The sequence below is a fragment of the Eretmochelys imbricata genome, chromosome 1 (genome assembly GCF_965152235.1).
Source record: "Eretmochelys imbricata isolate rEreImb1 chromosome 1, rEreImb1.hap1, whole genome shotgun sequence".
NCBI lineage: Eukaryota > Metazoa > Chordata > Testudines > Cheloniidae > Eretmochelys > Eretmochelys imbricata.
In genome coordinates, this window is record NC_135572.1 from 312,858,030 (window position 1) to 312,873,650 (window position 15,621).

A 15,621-nucleotide genomic window follows, 5' to 3' on the forward strand; every position below is an offset into this window, starting at 1 on the left:
TACAGTGACATTTCTTGGAGCTATGTTATACTCTCCAATTCTGTGAGTGGAGGGTCTAAGGATCAAGCAGTTCCTTGCCTGGGGAGGCCCAGCTCTGCAACATTGCTCCTCCCTTCTCCTGACGCCACCAAAGTCCCTCTTTGAGGTCTCCAACCAGGCTTCCCTTATGGAAAAATCCTATAGAATTTAATATTAAATTAGAACCTTTCTATAGGTTCTTTGAGTGGTCCTTATAGAATTTAATAGCGAGTTATATTTTTGCTATAGAGTTCTATAGATTGAAAACAAAACAAAACAACCCCGCCACACGCTGTACTATGGTTAACGCTTTCTATTCAATTCCATGGAACCTCATGGGTTTCATGTCTCTCAAACTCTATAGGATTACTCCATAAGGGTCAGGATCTTGTGTGCAGGGAGGTGGCAAATTGCTGGATATGTGTCAGGGGGAGGAGAAGGGAGATCATAGACGCAGCACCGTCCCCACCCCCCAATCCCCAGTCAATAAGTTGGAACTTTTATGGGTAAGTTACTGGCAGTAGCTTACTGGGTTTTCCCCTCCATTCTGTAGGTTTTTTAGGCTTCATCCTCAGAGGAGTCTGGAAAGCTGGAAGTCAGCATGGAGGTGTATAACCCTCAGATTGATCTCCATATATCACATGTGAATCCAAATTCTTCAGAAGTTCAGCTGCTTTGTGGGGCTGAACTCCCTGTTTCTTCTTCGGGGTGGGAAAGTGATAACATGGTGCTGGGTCATTATCTGTCTGAAGGACTACTAATTCCTTGTGAATCTGTGTCATTTCAGTTTTTCTGAGAATGTGTTTAGAAGATTAATCACATGATTTTGTTTCATAAACCTTAAGCTCTCATGATAAAATCTGCTTGTGAGTAGTTCAGTGTCATGTTTGCTGCTTCCAGAGAAAATAGCTCTTTTTTTTTTTAAACTGAGGATTTTTTTTGCTTAACATGCTTTCAAAAACGTATTTTTCGGAAAGTAACACCACACTACTTTCAAACTAAATATAAGTTAGGCCAAACTGCCTTCAGATAAGCACACACAACTTCCATTGGCTTTGGTGGGAGTTCTTCCTGCTTATCTGAGAGCAATGTTTGACTTGAAGGTCCTTCTGGCTACAACAGAAGCTAATACAAGTTAATTGTTTCTACAGTACAAAACCTCTTTCAGGAAACAACACTAAACAGTAAGAGATAGCTGAAGAATAAGAGACCTGTTTTCCTACTACTTATTGGTGAATCTTTAGCATTTTTCAAATTCAATTCTGAGCGTAAGTTATTGACTGAGAAATGCATGCATATTATTAATGGGGCTAAAAGCCAATCAGTCAAGTCTCTGACAAGTCAGTGTATTTATAGGTAAGGCTATGTTTTATTCGGGTAATTTTAGTAAAAGTCATGGACAGGTCACAGGCAGTAAACAAAAATTCACAAGCAGTGACCTGTTCATGACTTTTACTATATACACCTGACTAAAACTTGGGAGGTGGGCGGCTCGGGAGGGTGGCCCTGGGGCGTGGTGGGTGCTGGGGAGCGGGGCGCGGCCGGGGGGGGTGCTGTGGGTGCTGGTAGGGGCGTGGCCCAGGGTGGTGCCGTAGGTGCTGGTGACGGGGGGGAAGAGTCACAGCCTGGGGTGGGGGGGCATGGTTGCTCAGGGCGGGAGTTGCGGCCTGGGGGCGCTGTAGGTGCTGCGTGGGGGGGAGGGCGTTGATGGGGCTGGGGCAGGCACCAGCTCCTAGCTCCACGTGCTGCATCCACTCTTCCCCAAACCCCAGTTCTGGAGCTCCCATTATCTGGGAACTGCGGCCAAATGGGAACTGTGGGGGTGGTGCCTGCGGGCAGAGGCAGCACGTGGAGCTAGGAACTGAGGGAGGGGAGTTGCTGTTGTCCTTCCAGGGAGCCTCCCCCCGTCCTCAGGTAAGTACCGCCCCGCCCCCCAGCCCAGAGCCCCCTCACACCCAAACTCCTGCTGCTGAGGGGAGGAGGGGCCCAAGACTGCCCCAGCAGAGCTGGTGCGCCTGACCTGGGTGGCTGCCTGAGCTGCTCAGGTGGCCCCCGGGCCAGGCACACCAGCCGCTGCAGAAGTCACGGAATCTGTGACCTCTGTGACAAACCCAGAGCCTTATTTATTGGGAATTCAAAGATATTTAAAAAGACAATGCCCATGTCCATTAATTAATGTTATTGGGAAATAATATGTTTTTTCACTCATTCATTAGAGAATAGTTCATTTCTTCATTAAACAATATGTAAGATTTTTAAAGATTTATTGTTTTACTCCCTATCATCCTTTTGACTTATGCCCTGCACAACTCATTGTTTGTCATGTATTAAGGGTTGCTCATTTTAAATGATGAAATATTGAGATTTTGTTATCTTAAAAGTTCTTCTGCCTCTTAGGATGTTTAAGGGCCCAATTCTCCAGTTCTTACTCAGATAAACTCTTACTGGAATCAATGAGAATGTTGTCTGAGTAAGGGTTGCAAGACTGGGCCTTTAGTTACTTGGAAAAGGTGGCACATTCACAATAAAGGGATATCACTTGCCCAGACAGGCATGTTGTTTTCTCACTTCCAAACCCAGGCTTTTCTACAAATATCCAGGTGCATAGTAACTTAGACCTGCCACTCCCCCATCCCTGGCAGCTGTATCCTGTGCAAGTTAAAAGCCCAATTCTGAACCCTTATTCTAGTGAGTAATTCTTAGTCACACAAGGAGTCCAACTTGGGATAAAGGTCTGATTCACAGGAGTGCAAGCAAGAAACTTCAGCTTGATTTCCTGACCCCAGTTACATGATCTGGGTCAGGGATCCAAAAGTCAATACTCTTGTTACATGATAAGGTTCACTGACTGATACCAGGGGCTGCTATTAAAGCATTGAATTCAATGGTGTTACTTATTTGAGCAAGCATTACTCACAGGAGTAAACATTGCAGGATCAAGTCCTAAGTGACACACATATACCAAATAAGCATTTGCTAGTTTTACCCCTGTCACTTTATTTTGCTTTCAAGTTAGCAGGTCAAGTTAAAGACTAAGGGCTGATCTACCCTGAAAACTTACATCAGCATAGCTACGTCACTCAGGGATATGACAAATCCACCTCCTTGAAAGAAATAGTTGTGCCGAACTAACCTCCGGTGCAGATAATACTAGAATTCTTCTGTCGACCAAGCTACAGCCTCTCAGGGAGGTGGATTAACTACAGAGATGGGAGAACCCATCCCGTCACTGGAGTGAGTGTCTACACTGAAACACTACAAAAACAGCAGCTGCAAAACTGCAGCTATGCTGCTGTAGCATTTTAAGTGTAGACGTAACCTAAGGGGGAGCTTTGTCTCTAACTTGTCTTGCCCTACTCATGTGAAAACTACAAACTGCCTTGGCTTCATTAGAATTTTGCTTTCAAGTTAGTTAAACCTTTTTTTTTTCTAGTGAAGGTACAACCTTATTTTATGAAAGCTGAGATTCTGGAGCACAAGTTATCAATCTGGGGTCGGTGCTGTTACGGTGTAGTGTCCCACACCAGCCCATTCCAAGCCCTTATTTGGGACTCACCCATACTTTTTGGAATTATATAAATGCAAAATCGTAGAGATCCTTGTGGTTTGTAGGACTCTAAGTCAATAACCACCTGCATGTCTGTGGCAGGATTTAACATGTGTTAGTTCATTGCTCCCAAATAGAGAACAGACTTCATAATTAATGAATTTATTTAAAATATCCTCCTCATCAAGACTAACAGCAACTGAAACACATCACACACCTATATAGGTGCAATCCAAGCCCAATATAAAGTAGTCCTGGCCCCCTGAAAGAATACCTTTTGTTCTGCCCCAGCAACTGAGAAGCAGTCTCTGTGCTGAAAGTAGAGTGCTTTTGGTGGAAAGCCCTCAACTCTGGAATGTTTAGTTCAGCAAGGCCAGAGTTTATTAGCCCTTCAGCTAACACTGCTGGGCCTGCCTGTTCATTGTGGGAATGGATAAAATCAAGGCCTTGATGTTGAAGTTTTTAAAGTGATTGTACATGCAATATTTTTTTATAGAAACTATGCTTAAGGCTAATCTCTGCCATCAGATCCAAGGCTACTCTCCAGTTTTTACTTGTAAGTGGTAATACTTAGCACGTTGTATTTTCAAAGCATTTTGCAAGCATGAACTTACTTATCCTCATGTCACCCTTGTGTGAAAGATAAATAATCTGAAGTCTGGAAGCAGCTTCTTTGCTTATCTTACAAACTCCGGGAATCCTGCTTTCCAGCTCCAAAAAGGTCTCCAAAACTAGCATGTTTTGGCCTAAAGAGTAAGTCTGAACAAGTCTGAAATTAAATGAAAATCATTTTACAAATGACCCTTGGGACTATTGGTTGTGCATTTTAGCCTTTTCAGATATCTAGCTAATGATATCTAGCTAATGGAACTATCTGGCTTCAAGTCTTTCTTCACAGCTCAAGCAGTATCAGGAGCAAATATTTTGTTTATTTCAGTTTTACTATTTAATAGACACCTATCCCAAGTGCTAGGCACTCAGATAGGAGTTTTAAACTGATCCAAAATGGAGGGAGAAGCATAAACAAAATGACAGCAGATCCCATCCAACACAAAGCCAGACACTTAGCATGAAAATAAACCCACCCCTGCACTCTGACCACTCAGCATCCCAAAACTCTGCACCAAACAAATGGGCTTTGCAGATGATCCTAGGGTGGCCAGATGTCCTGATTTTATAGGGACCGTCCTGATATTTGGGGCTTTTTCTTATATAGGCACCTACTATCCCCCACCCCCATCCCGATTTTTCACACTTGCAATCTGGTCACCCTAGCAGGTCTTGAAGTCAGCAGATTGGGGGGCTTTCAGAATGAAAGTGGAAATGAATTCTATAGTTGATGGACCCTCAAGAGAAAACCCTGCCAACAAGAACCAAGTTAGTTCCAGCTCAGCCATCTCCACTAATTGTAACAATGTTGCACAGAAGAGAGCTGACCCATCAGATAGGCTAGTCCCAGGCAATTTAGGCATGTATAAGTCATCACCAATACCAGAAACTCTTTCAAAACAGATCAGTAAGCACTGGTGTCATTCTCACAGCGAGCTATTTTGCTTAACAAATGGGTCAGCAGTAGCTCGCCTTCTAAACTGAGTTAAGGTGTGACCCTGTCTAGAGTACATTTTAATAATCTAATCTTGTTGTGAGAAAGTGAAGGTTAGCATTCAAAAGAGAAAGTCACAAGCACTGAGCCTAAACACAGATGGGGAAAAAAACATTGCACATATTTGATCATCCAAAAACTACAGGGAATCTACCCGGACACTCAAATTATTAATTTTGGTAACATATGATGGATATACACCACCAACCAACGGTGCGTAGAAGATCGTAGTTCTGTTTTTGTGAAGGATTTAGCAATTTCAGCATTTGGCTTTGTTCTAAATGAAAACGAACTGAAATTTTTGAAGTTTTATGAAGGAAAATTCTGGGGGGTGGGGGGAAAATCATGTTGGGGCAATCAAAAGGTTTTGTTTCAACAAAATAGTTTTTTATTTCAACTTTATTTTTTATTATACAAAATTTAAAAATATTCAAAACAAAAAGTTGTATCCAAAGGAAAAATTGAAATATTTAATTTTAAAAAATGTCACCATTGTCAGAACTCTTTTTTTCCTGGTTTTCTTCCAAAAATAAAAATCTGGCAAAATCAACCCAATTTCACAAATCATTTTATTTCAATGGAACCACATACTCTGACAGAATATGGTCCATTAGCATTTCTCCAGCCAGTTCTAGATATCTGAGAATGCTAAAATGCATAACCAATGGTCCTAAGAGTCATTTGTAAAATGATTTTCACTTAATTTCAGATTTGTTCAGACTTACTCTTTAGGCCAAAACATGCCTGGTTTTGGAGACCTTTTCGGAGCTGGAGAGCAAGATTCCTGGAGTTTGTAAGATAAGCAAAGGGGCTGCTTCTCCATTTCCTCTGGTTACTTCCCCCTGCCTACCATTATCACCTTAGTCTTTAAGGTTCAACCTGCTTAATCAACTCAGTCTTATCTGTGCACTAATCTCACCTAGACAGTGAGGGCAGTCAATCATCCTGTCTGGGCTAGATGAGATGTTATATAAAGGAGCATGGCAGCAGCCTACTGAAAATACCTGACTCTTTGGGCTTGTCTTCACTTAGCATGGATTGACGCTGTGGCGATCGATCCACCGGGGGGTCAATTTAGCGTGTCTAGTGAAGACCCGCTCTCCCATCGACTGCAGTACTCTGCTGGAACGAAAAGCATAAGGTAAGTAGATGGGGGAGTTTCTCCCATCAACCCAGCGCAGTGTAGACACCTCAATAAGTTGACCTAAGGTACAAGTAGCGTAACTTAGGTTGACTTTACCCTGTAGTGTAGACTGCCCTGGCCTGCCCTGCCCTGGTTCTCCGCACTAACTCTCCTCATAGACATATGAATAAGATGCGTGAGGACACAGACCATAGATGGCCCTTAGGACAAAAAAAGCAATTGACCAACACTACTATGGACTCTCAGGTCTTGTCTACACTTATTGGGGGATCGATGTGTGGCGATCAATATGTTGATGGTCAATTTAGTGGGTCTTAGACCCACTAAATTGACCACAGATCAGTCTCCTGTTGACTCCTGTACTCCACCGGATTGAGAAGAGTAGGGGAAGTCGACTGGAGAACATCTCCCATTGACATTGCATAGTGTGGGCCCCATGGTAAGTAGATCTAAGCTACATCGGCTTGAGTTATGCTATTCATGTAACTCAAATTGCGTAGCTTAGATCGACTTTTCCCTGTATTGTAGACAAGGCCTCAGAGAAAATTAATAAATCACTTAATATATGTTATGTACATAGATTTGATCCTTTATGTTGGCTTCATGTTCAGATAATATTCTATGTGTGAGCAATAAACATTGATGTGCAGGACATATTTTAGGAATTAGTAACTGGCTAGGAAGAGTTATTGGTTCTGGTACAGATAAAATCATTAACTGATGACTAAACCCCAGGAAATGCCCTGCATCAGGATCATTCATAATTGCTATTATAACATTTTGACCATCTCTGTACTTTCCCTGGGTTACTTATTATTTGCCCTTTTCCCTTTCATTTTATGACCCATTCCATTCTGTTTATTATCCCAGTATGTAAAACTGCTAGCTTTACTACAAATATGGAAAGGTGTACAAAACCTGCTTTCTAGTTCAATGCAAGAACTACGCTATGGCAAGAAGACAAATGGAGAAGTAATACATCAGGGTAGTCAAATGCGTGGAAATAAAACTCTACTTACAGCCAGGCTTGCCTACTTGGATCTTCATGAAAGCAAAGACTGCATACCAGGGAACTTAGGCTGCCCCTGTTCTGTGCAGACCACCACAACATGTTTGCACTTATGCAAGCAGATCTTCAAAAGGACAGAATTTGTCAGGAACAGTGAAGTGTCAGAAAACTATGTTTCCCTACCAGGGTGACTTTTTTTACTTATACCAAAAGTACTGTTAAAGGACGCACATCTTTACTTGAGGTTGTGTGCCTTGATCTACTCCTTGCTGAGTAGGCCTCATCTGGTGTATTGTGTCCAGTTCTGGGCGCCACATTTCAGGAAAGATGTGAATACATTGGAGAGAGTCCAGAGAAGAGCAACAAAAATGATTAAAGGTCTAGAAAACATGACCGATGAGGGAAGATTGAAAAAATTGGGGTTGTTTAGTCTAGAGAAGAGAAGACTGAGAGGGGACATGATAACAGTTTTCAATTGCATAAAAGGTTGTTACAAGGAGGAGGGAGAAGAATTGTTTTTCTTAACCTCTGAGGATAGGACAAGAGTAGGGGCCACCAAATGAAATTAATGGGTAAACAAATAAAAGGAAGTTCTTCTTCACACAGCGCACAGTCAACCTGTGGAACTCCTTGCCTGAGGAGATTGTGAAGGCTAGGACTATAACAGGGGTTAAAAGAGAACTAGATAAATTCATGGAGGTTAAGTCCATTAATGGCTATTAGCCAGGATAGGTAAGAAATGGTGTCCCTATCCTCTGTTTGTCAGAGGGTGGAGATGGATGACAGGAAAGAGATCACTTGATCATTACCTGTTGGGTTCACTCCCTTTGGGGCACCTGGCATTGGCCACTGTTGGCAGACAGGATACTGGGCTGGATGGACCTTTGGTCTGACCCAGTATGGCCATTCTTATGTTCTTAAGAAGCAATGGGCTTGAATTGCAGCAATGGTGGTTTAGGTTGGACTTTAGGAAAAACTGCCTAATTGTCAGGGTGGGTAAGCACTGGAATAAATTGCCTAGGGAGGCTGTGGAGTCTCCATCATTGGAGATTTTTAAGAGCAGGTTAGACAAACACCTGTCAGGAATGGTCTAGATAAGACTTAGTCCTGCTGTGCAGGGGACTGGACTAGGGGACCTCTCGAGGTCCCTTCCAGTTCTATGATTCTATGATAATGAACCTCAGCAAATACTGACTAGTATATTCCAAATTAATGCTATTCAAAGTCTGTTTTCTATTTTCCTGCTATTGTCAACTAATAACACCTTTAAAAAGAAAAGCCATGTCCTTGTACGTCAGGATGTGGAAAACACAACTGTATTGACAAGTCCCAGTCCATCTGAAAATGTTAGCAGTATCACAGATTAACATATGGACTATCCATTCTTGTGTGTTTGTCTTGTTTTTCAATTATTCTTTCAATACTTTCAGCATCTTTCTGATCTTCTCTCATTATGGGTTTGGTTCTGCAATCCTTACACTGCGTAGCACTTCCTCACGCTAGTAGTCCCAGTGAATCTCAACAAACGCTGAATTCCTAATTAGCCCTTTTTGAACAATGTAACACTATCAATCTGCTCCAATCAGCTCTGTCATTATGAGAGCACCTCTACTGCCATTGTAGTCTGTCACTAGCAGAAGCAATTAAAAACAAAAATTGTGCCACAGACTCAAGACCTGCCTTGTCCTTAGGATGTTAAGCACTACAGGAGGTTTCAAAAGAAATGCCAGGATTTGTATTGCACTGCAATATACTTTACAGTAAATTAATGTTAAACAAATAAAAAAAATATTTTTCTCCCTAGCAAAGAATAAATTGATTGTTTTGTGTTCTAGTGTGTGTTAAAAATAATCCTGGCAAAACAATGAAAACTCTTTTTACTGTAAACAACTGTAAATGATAATAATATATTGGACCTGTTAATGGACTGTGCATATTAATTAATATATTTTATGCATTGAGTTTATAAATTTATCTGATTTCTACTGTACTAGATTTTTATTTTAGAATGAATACAGTAAAAAGCTTTCAAATCAGCCCAACAGGCTAATGAATTCATCTCTTGGAAAGCCATTGCACATATTGTCAGTACTGTTCAGATTAGAATTTCATTTTTAGGATAAAGCAGGACACTGATTCCCCTATACTTTTCTTTCAGTGTATATAATAAATGTGCTTATTAGATGTTCTGGACACTTGCACATCAATTATATAAGCAATAGTTGGGCCAAGGTTCAGCAAATGAAACCTTCCCAAATCTTTTCAATGAAACCCCTCCTATCAGCAGGGAGAAACTAGTTAATGGTTTTCTACTGGCTGAAAAGCAGGCACATATACAGATACCATTACCTTGACCCCAGTTTTGCTTGCTGCTGATCAGTTATTTATGAAAAAAATCACAAGCAAATAGATCTCAGAAACTGAAACTGAAGCGAATGCCAGTCTCAGTATAGACAGCAGTGGCAGAATACATCTTAATGTTATTACCTTTACTTGAGTCTAAACTTGCTTCATAAATGAAGAAAGATTTATTTGACAAGAGTGGGATCTCACTAATTTGCACTAATTACTCAGACACGTTAAACTATTTCATTTTGAAAATTGGCAAGTAAGGAAGGAAGTCCAAAACCATCTCCCATTAAAGTCAATGGAGAGTTGGATCAGGCCATAATGTTTTATTCAAGCAGTTTGGGCTGGGAGCTGTGTAGCTATGCAGTGGGAAAGGGGAAAGCATCCTCCTCCTTCCCCAAATTCATGGAGAAGTTCCACAGCCATTCCAGGGAGGCTGCTTCAGCCTAATGACTGAAGTAAACCTGCACTTCTCTAAGATACTCCCCCTGAGACTCACACACACACATGCACCCCGCAGAGGAGGACTGGACGATTCATTTAGTATGCCCATCCTCCAGCCTTGGCCTTACCTCTGCCCAGCCCACCTTTGCTGCATCACCCCATTTATTCTGCCGTGTATGGAGCTTGCACACACAAACCTGCCCTCCCCAGCTCCCACCTTACCACAGAACCAGTTCCATTGCTAATTGATGCCCCACAGTTGGGGTGGAAGGACTGTATTTGCCCTCAGAGTAGGTCTACATTGAAAAAATGTGTCATGTTAGAAATCAGTTAGAAAGCACAGCCACCTAACACATTTCTTAATTTGACTGTCTGTGATTATCCACACCGGGTATGTCCTCACTGTACTTTGTACCTCAAATTAATTGGCAACCAATTAACTCAAGGTACAGAAGTTAGCAAAGATGAGCCCACTAAGAGCTAAGTCATGTTTAACATTCCGCTGGTTAACATGTTACAGTGCACCTTCCCCAAGTGAATAAACAATATAAAAAGCAAGAACCCTACAGTACAAAATATTCTTTGTCACTTGCCAGGGTATATCTCAAGTAATCATTTCTCTGCCATTGCAGAGGCCTCGAGCACTAGTGTACCTGGGTCCCTTCAATTCTCTGCCTGTGGTACGTAATTATCTAATCTCTGTGGGTTTGTAGTACTTTGGTCTAATTTTGGTTGTTCAGGTTGGCGTGCAGGTGCTGGATGGTGTTGGAGGCCTTTGATGTGCAAGGAGTTGGACTGAATGATCTGGTGGCTGTAAATTCTATGACTCTATGTCTCTAGTTTATTTGCCAAGTGCTGTTTTGATTTGATTAGTTATGACAGTACTTTTACGTGCTCTCTATTAACTGCTCTGCACTGTATTTTGTAGAAATCACAGTGTCTTAGTAAGTGGTGTCTGAGACGCAACTAATAAGATCTACAATCTCATAATTAATAACTGTAGTGCTCTGCTATTAAATCTTAGCTAAAAATGGGAAGAAGCCATCATTTTTGTGTGGTAATCATAGAGTTTGCAGATTAGTGAAGTGTGAATTACCACATCTCGGCTATATCCCACTGGAAAGGACCTATTTTAGGAATGTGTTTTCTAGTGTAAACTTGCCGTTAACAACATAAGAATGGCCATACTGGGTCAGACCAATTGTCCATTTAGCCCTGTATCTTGACAGTGGCCGGGAACAATTGCTTCAGAGGGATTGAACAGAAAAGAGCAATTTTTCAGGGATCCATCACTTGTCATGACACAAACAGGCCCCTATCATATCTTGTCAGGTAATAAAGCAAGGAAAATTGAGATGTGCCAAATAACAACATACAAAAGCCTGAATTTGTAGGTTAAATAGTATCATTCTCTCTGAGGTTTCATGAAGTGCACTGTGATCAAACCAAAAAGGAAGAGAAATTGTTAACATTAATGCCATAAGACCAAGCACAGCTACGGCATTTGGCTTCCACACATGTTGCAGACTTGACATTACCTAGCAACCAGCGTTGGTCTGGAATATCACCGCAATAAAAGCAGCATCCTCATGGCCATCAAGAAAAGTTATTGCACTTGTATTTTTACAAATGATGACACAGTGTGAATGAGGCTTGTCAATGGAAAAAAGCTATCTAGTTCCCAGTGATGGATGTTAGTCACTAGCACACAAACTCCAAGTACCAAATATGTATGGGAAGCATCAACCACAGCACTTACGCTGCCAGCACCACGGGCTGACCAAAACCCAATTTCTCATGGGTTATATGAGCTAGTGTCTGCTGAGGGATGGAAAAATGGGGGCATTGTGACATGACCTTTGAAAATATCCACTCACAAAAGACAGAATCCATCCACAGAATTAGCTTAATAGGAAGCACCACGGGTCAAAATAAGTTAAGACTCCTCTAGACAGATGACGCAGATGGGGATAAACTGATCAAAGGGAGGTCACTAAAATACAACATAGAAACTAACAGATTAGTTTTTTTCCCTTAGCAACAGAAAGGTATTAACTAATACCTTGACCTGCACGAAGAAGAGAAAATGGAACAAGTCCATAGCCTGGGTATTATGGCACTGATTCAGCAAAGCACCTAAGCATGTGCTAAAGTCCCACTGAAATCAAATTAAAGTTAAGCATATGTTTAAGTACTTTGTTGAATTGGGGTGCTAACACCTCTCAAGGGATGAGCTGCTGCATTTTTTTACTGTATTTTTTATTTTATTTTTACTATCTTTTTACGCTTTCAAGTACTTTTCAAGGGTATCGCCAAGTAAAGCATTTTGCAGCCTTGAGGATATAACAAGATGGCTCACTATGCTGAAGTCTGCAAAAGAGGAATAGTGACAGTCTCCAGGCCGAACATTAGGTGAAAAGAGACATTGTGTGCCATCAGTGTCTCCTTGAGATCCAAAAGCAGCAACGGAGATGCCCCAAGGCTGAAATGCCAGATATACACCTCCAAGAGTTGGTGCATTCTGAACCGTGCACCCTTTCCTGAAGCTGTATCCCTCTGGCTATCAGCATCATTCCTGTCTCACCAAGGTTGAGCCTACAGCAGTTTGCTTCTGCTTCCCATTCTTAGACACCGTGAAGCAGGAAATCCATAGTGTATGGGTTTGTGGGGAGCCATCTCCTTTTGCAACTGTATACATGTATTGACCTTGCGGGTTGTATGGATGGACCTCTGCAGGAGTCGGCATCTGAGACTTCTTGGCACATGTCACAAACACAAAGGAAGACAAGGTGTAGACACGATGGGAGGGCTCAGACTGCAAAGCCTGGATGAAGTTTGGTTCTCATGGGTTGTTCATATTTTCCTTCCTTGCTCATGGAGTTGAGTGTGGTACATATTATTAGTGCCGCCCATTGCACTGCACTGAATTAACGGAGCTATTTAGTTCTGCACCTTGGATCTGATTCTGTAAATCAACTTTAGCAGGAATTTGTCTGCTCCAGACTGCAGAGTCAAGCCTGGGACTTGAACTCCAGCAAGGAGATTAGTTAGCACCTGTGATTAGCAGCTCTTCAAGACCACAAGGAACCTGGGGAGCTGGGCAACACTTTCCAGGGTAGGACCAGTTCCTGCCAGGAGCTACATAATTGCTAGTAGCAGCTAGTGCTGCCATACCGAGGGAAGTGGGGACAGTAACCCAGCTGGGGCTTTCCTTTTAGCTCTGGGATCTGAACACCAGTGTGGCATGGGAAAAGAATAGTCCACCCTGTCTTTACACCTTCTGGGTCCCAGTGTCATTAAAAGCTGGTATTTTGCTCTTTTGGTCTTGAACACCCAGAACAATCTCTGCAGGAGTTCTCTGCGCCTCTCAGGTATCCAAGGGACCAGGAAGGTGGGTTTGGGTAAGGGATCTGCATTCTGTAGAGGATTTTAGGGGACTGGGGAAGAGGGGAAGGTTTTGTGTGTATTGTCTAATACATTGGAACAAGATGAATGTATTGCAATCAAGTAACCTTGTGACTATTTTTGTAACTTTCATCTATCCACCCTTCAGTTTCTCAACCTATTGTTTGCAGCTCTCAATTCTTGTGTCTTGTTCAATATTAGAACTTAAGCTAGTTAGGGCAAAGAACGTGTCTGCCTATATGTTCTGCCAGGAGCCAGCACTCTGTAGATACTACAGGTAAATATTAAATCAAATTATCACTATTTTATAATAATAATATCCCTGCTCTTTTCCCCCCAAACCAAATTCTTTTTCTTCCCAATATTCTGCTACTGTATTGCTAATTAATAGCAGAAAATGCCAGTTGCGTAAAAAATAATACTCTCATTACTCACTATCACATGAGTGGATTGTCTTTCCTAGCAGTTTTTCAGAGACCTTTGCTGATAGTCTTTGATTTTTTTCTCCATTCTTGATCGTGGTTCTTGACAGACGGTTGAGAGGTTTTCGGACAAGGGACAATTCTCTTGTTTGCAAACACTGTGTGTATAGACTAATGATGTAAGCCGCAGAAAGAATGCAATATACATTGAAATAAAGTATATGAAAGAGTACATCCGAATTATTTGTGTTGTTTAAACCAGTCTAACGAAAATACAAAAGTTATATATTTGTTATATAAAATTTTCAGTGACTTGTAAAATTCTGTCATTTTAACCAAAATTTTGCTTTTTTTTAAAAAAAAAAAAAAAGTCAGTACAAAACTCCTGATTATTATATTTTGTATTTTCAAGTCTGTATTTAGGTCTCTAGAGACTCAGTGTCCTTGTGAGCATTTGTCTATCAGAAACAAGTGTTTAACTATAGCCAAATTATAAGCCGTTTTTTCCATAAAATCTTCTAAACAGCATGTAATCATATTTCTTTTAGAAAGTATAATTGTTTTCTACATCAGGAAGCCAAATTGAGCTTAGCAATTGTGGCAAGATATTAAGAGAATGATGTCTGGTATGATTTATGATCTAATGTAGATACTGGACCAAAATATGTGCCAACCACAATTCATGTACTTGGTCAAATGAGAGGGTTTTAAATATCACACTAGTCATGGGCTTTTGATTTTTAAAGCCACATAAAATAAATGAGGAAAATAAGTAAGAAAGAAATGTGCTAGGTTTGTTGATTTCATCACTTCATGGTTCTAATTCATTTGATATCTCTTTGTTTACAACACAGCGCTTTGCCTGTATCTTCTGAAGGTTCTCCCAAGTGACTTATCACTGTGGTACAGGGCCTAAAATTAAACTTGCACATGTCAAGATACATAAAATGTTTTAAGGATATATTATAATGCCTTGTTTACATGAGAGAAAATGACCATTCCAAGAACTAGAACTGGTTGAATTCTTTTCAGACAAAACATTTTTTGCCTTTTATGGAATTTGCAGGGAAAAACAGAATGGCTTTCTGGTAGTGAAAAATTTAATTAACCATTTCAATAATGATTTTGATAAAAATGTTGTGAAACACTGAGCAAAGAATAAAATGAGTCCACTTAAATACAAATGTCAATATTTTTTGTGATTTTTTTTTTTTTGGACCAGCTATACTAAAAACCACTCCAACCCCTAGGTGTTGCAGAACATCTCTCTTCCACACAAAGTTCTTCAGCCATTTTATATGTGTTTCAAGAACTGATCTGATGAGAATTTCTTTCAGACTATTTATTTAAGGATTGGGTTGATCTAAGCCATTTCAGTCTAAACTATTTTAGCATCAATGTGGAACTAGAGTAGCTGATATTATCAGCTCTCCACTTCTACCCCACAATGCACCGGTAGTCTTTCAAAATCCATCATAATCCATTGCTGCTGGGAAGTGTGCTGGCAGTTTTGAGATAGGTACCCATTAGACATTGTAATGGCAACAGTTTAGAACAGCACACAGGGCAAAACTGCAACTTGTTCTCAAACTGGATTAGAATGGCTAATACACATACAGCATAGAAGCAGATCTCTGATAATTGATAAACTGAAGCTTTACTATATGAAATATAAACACT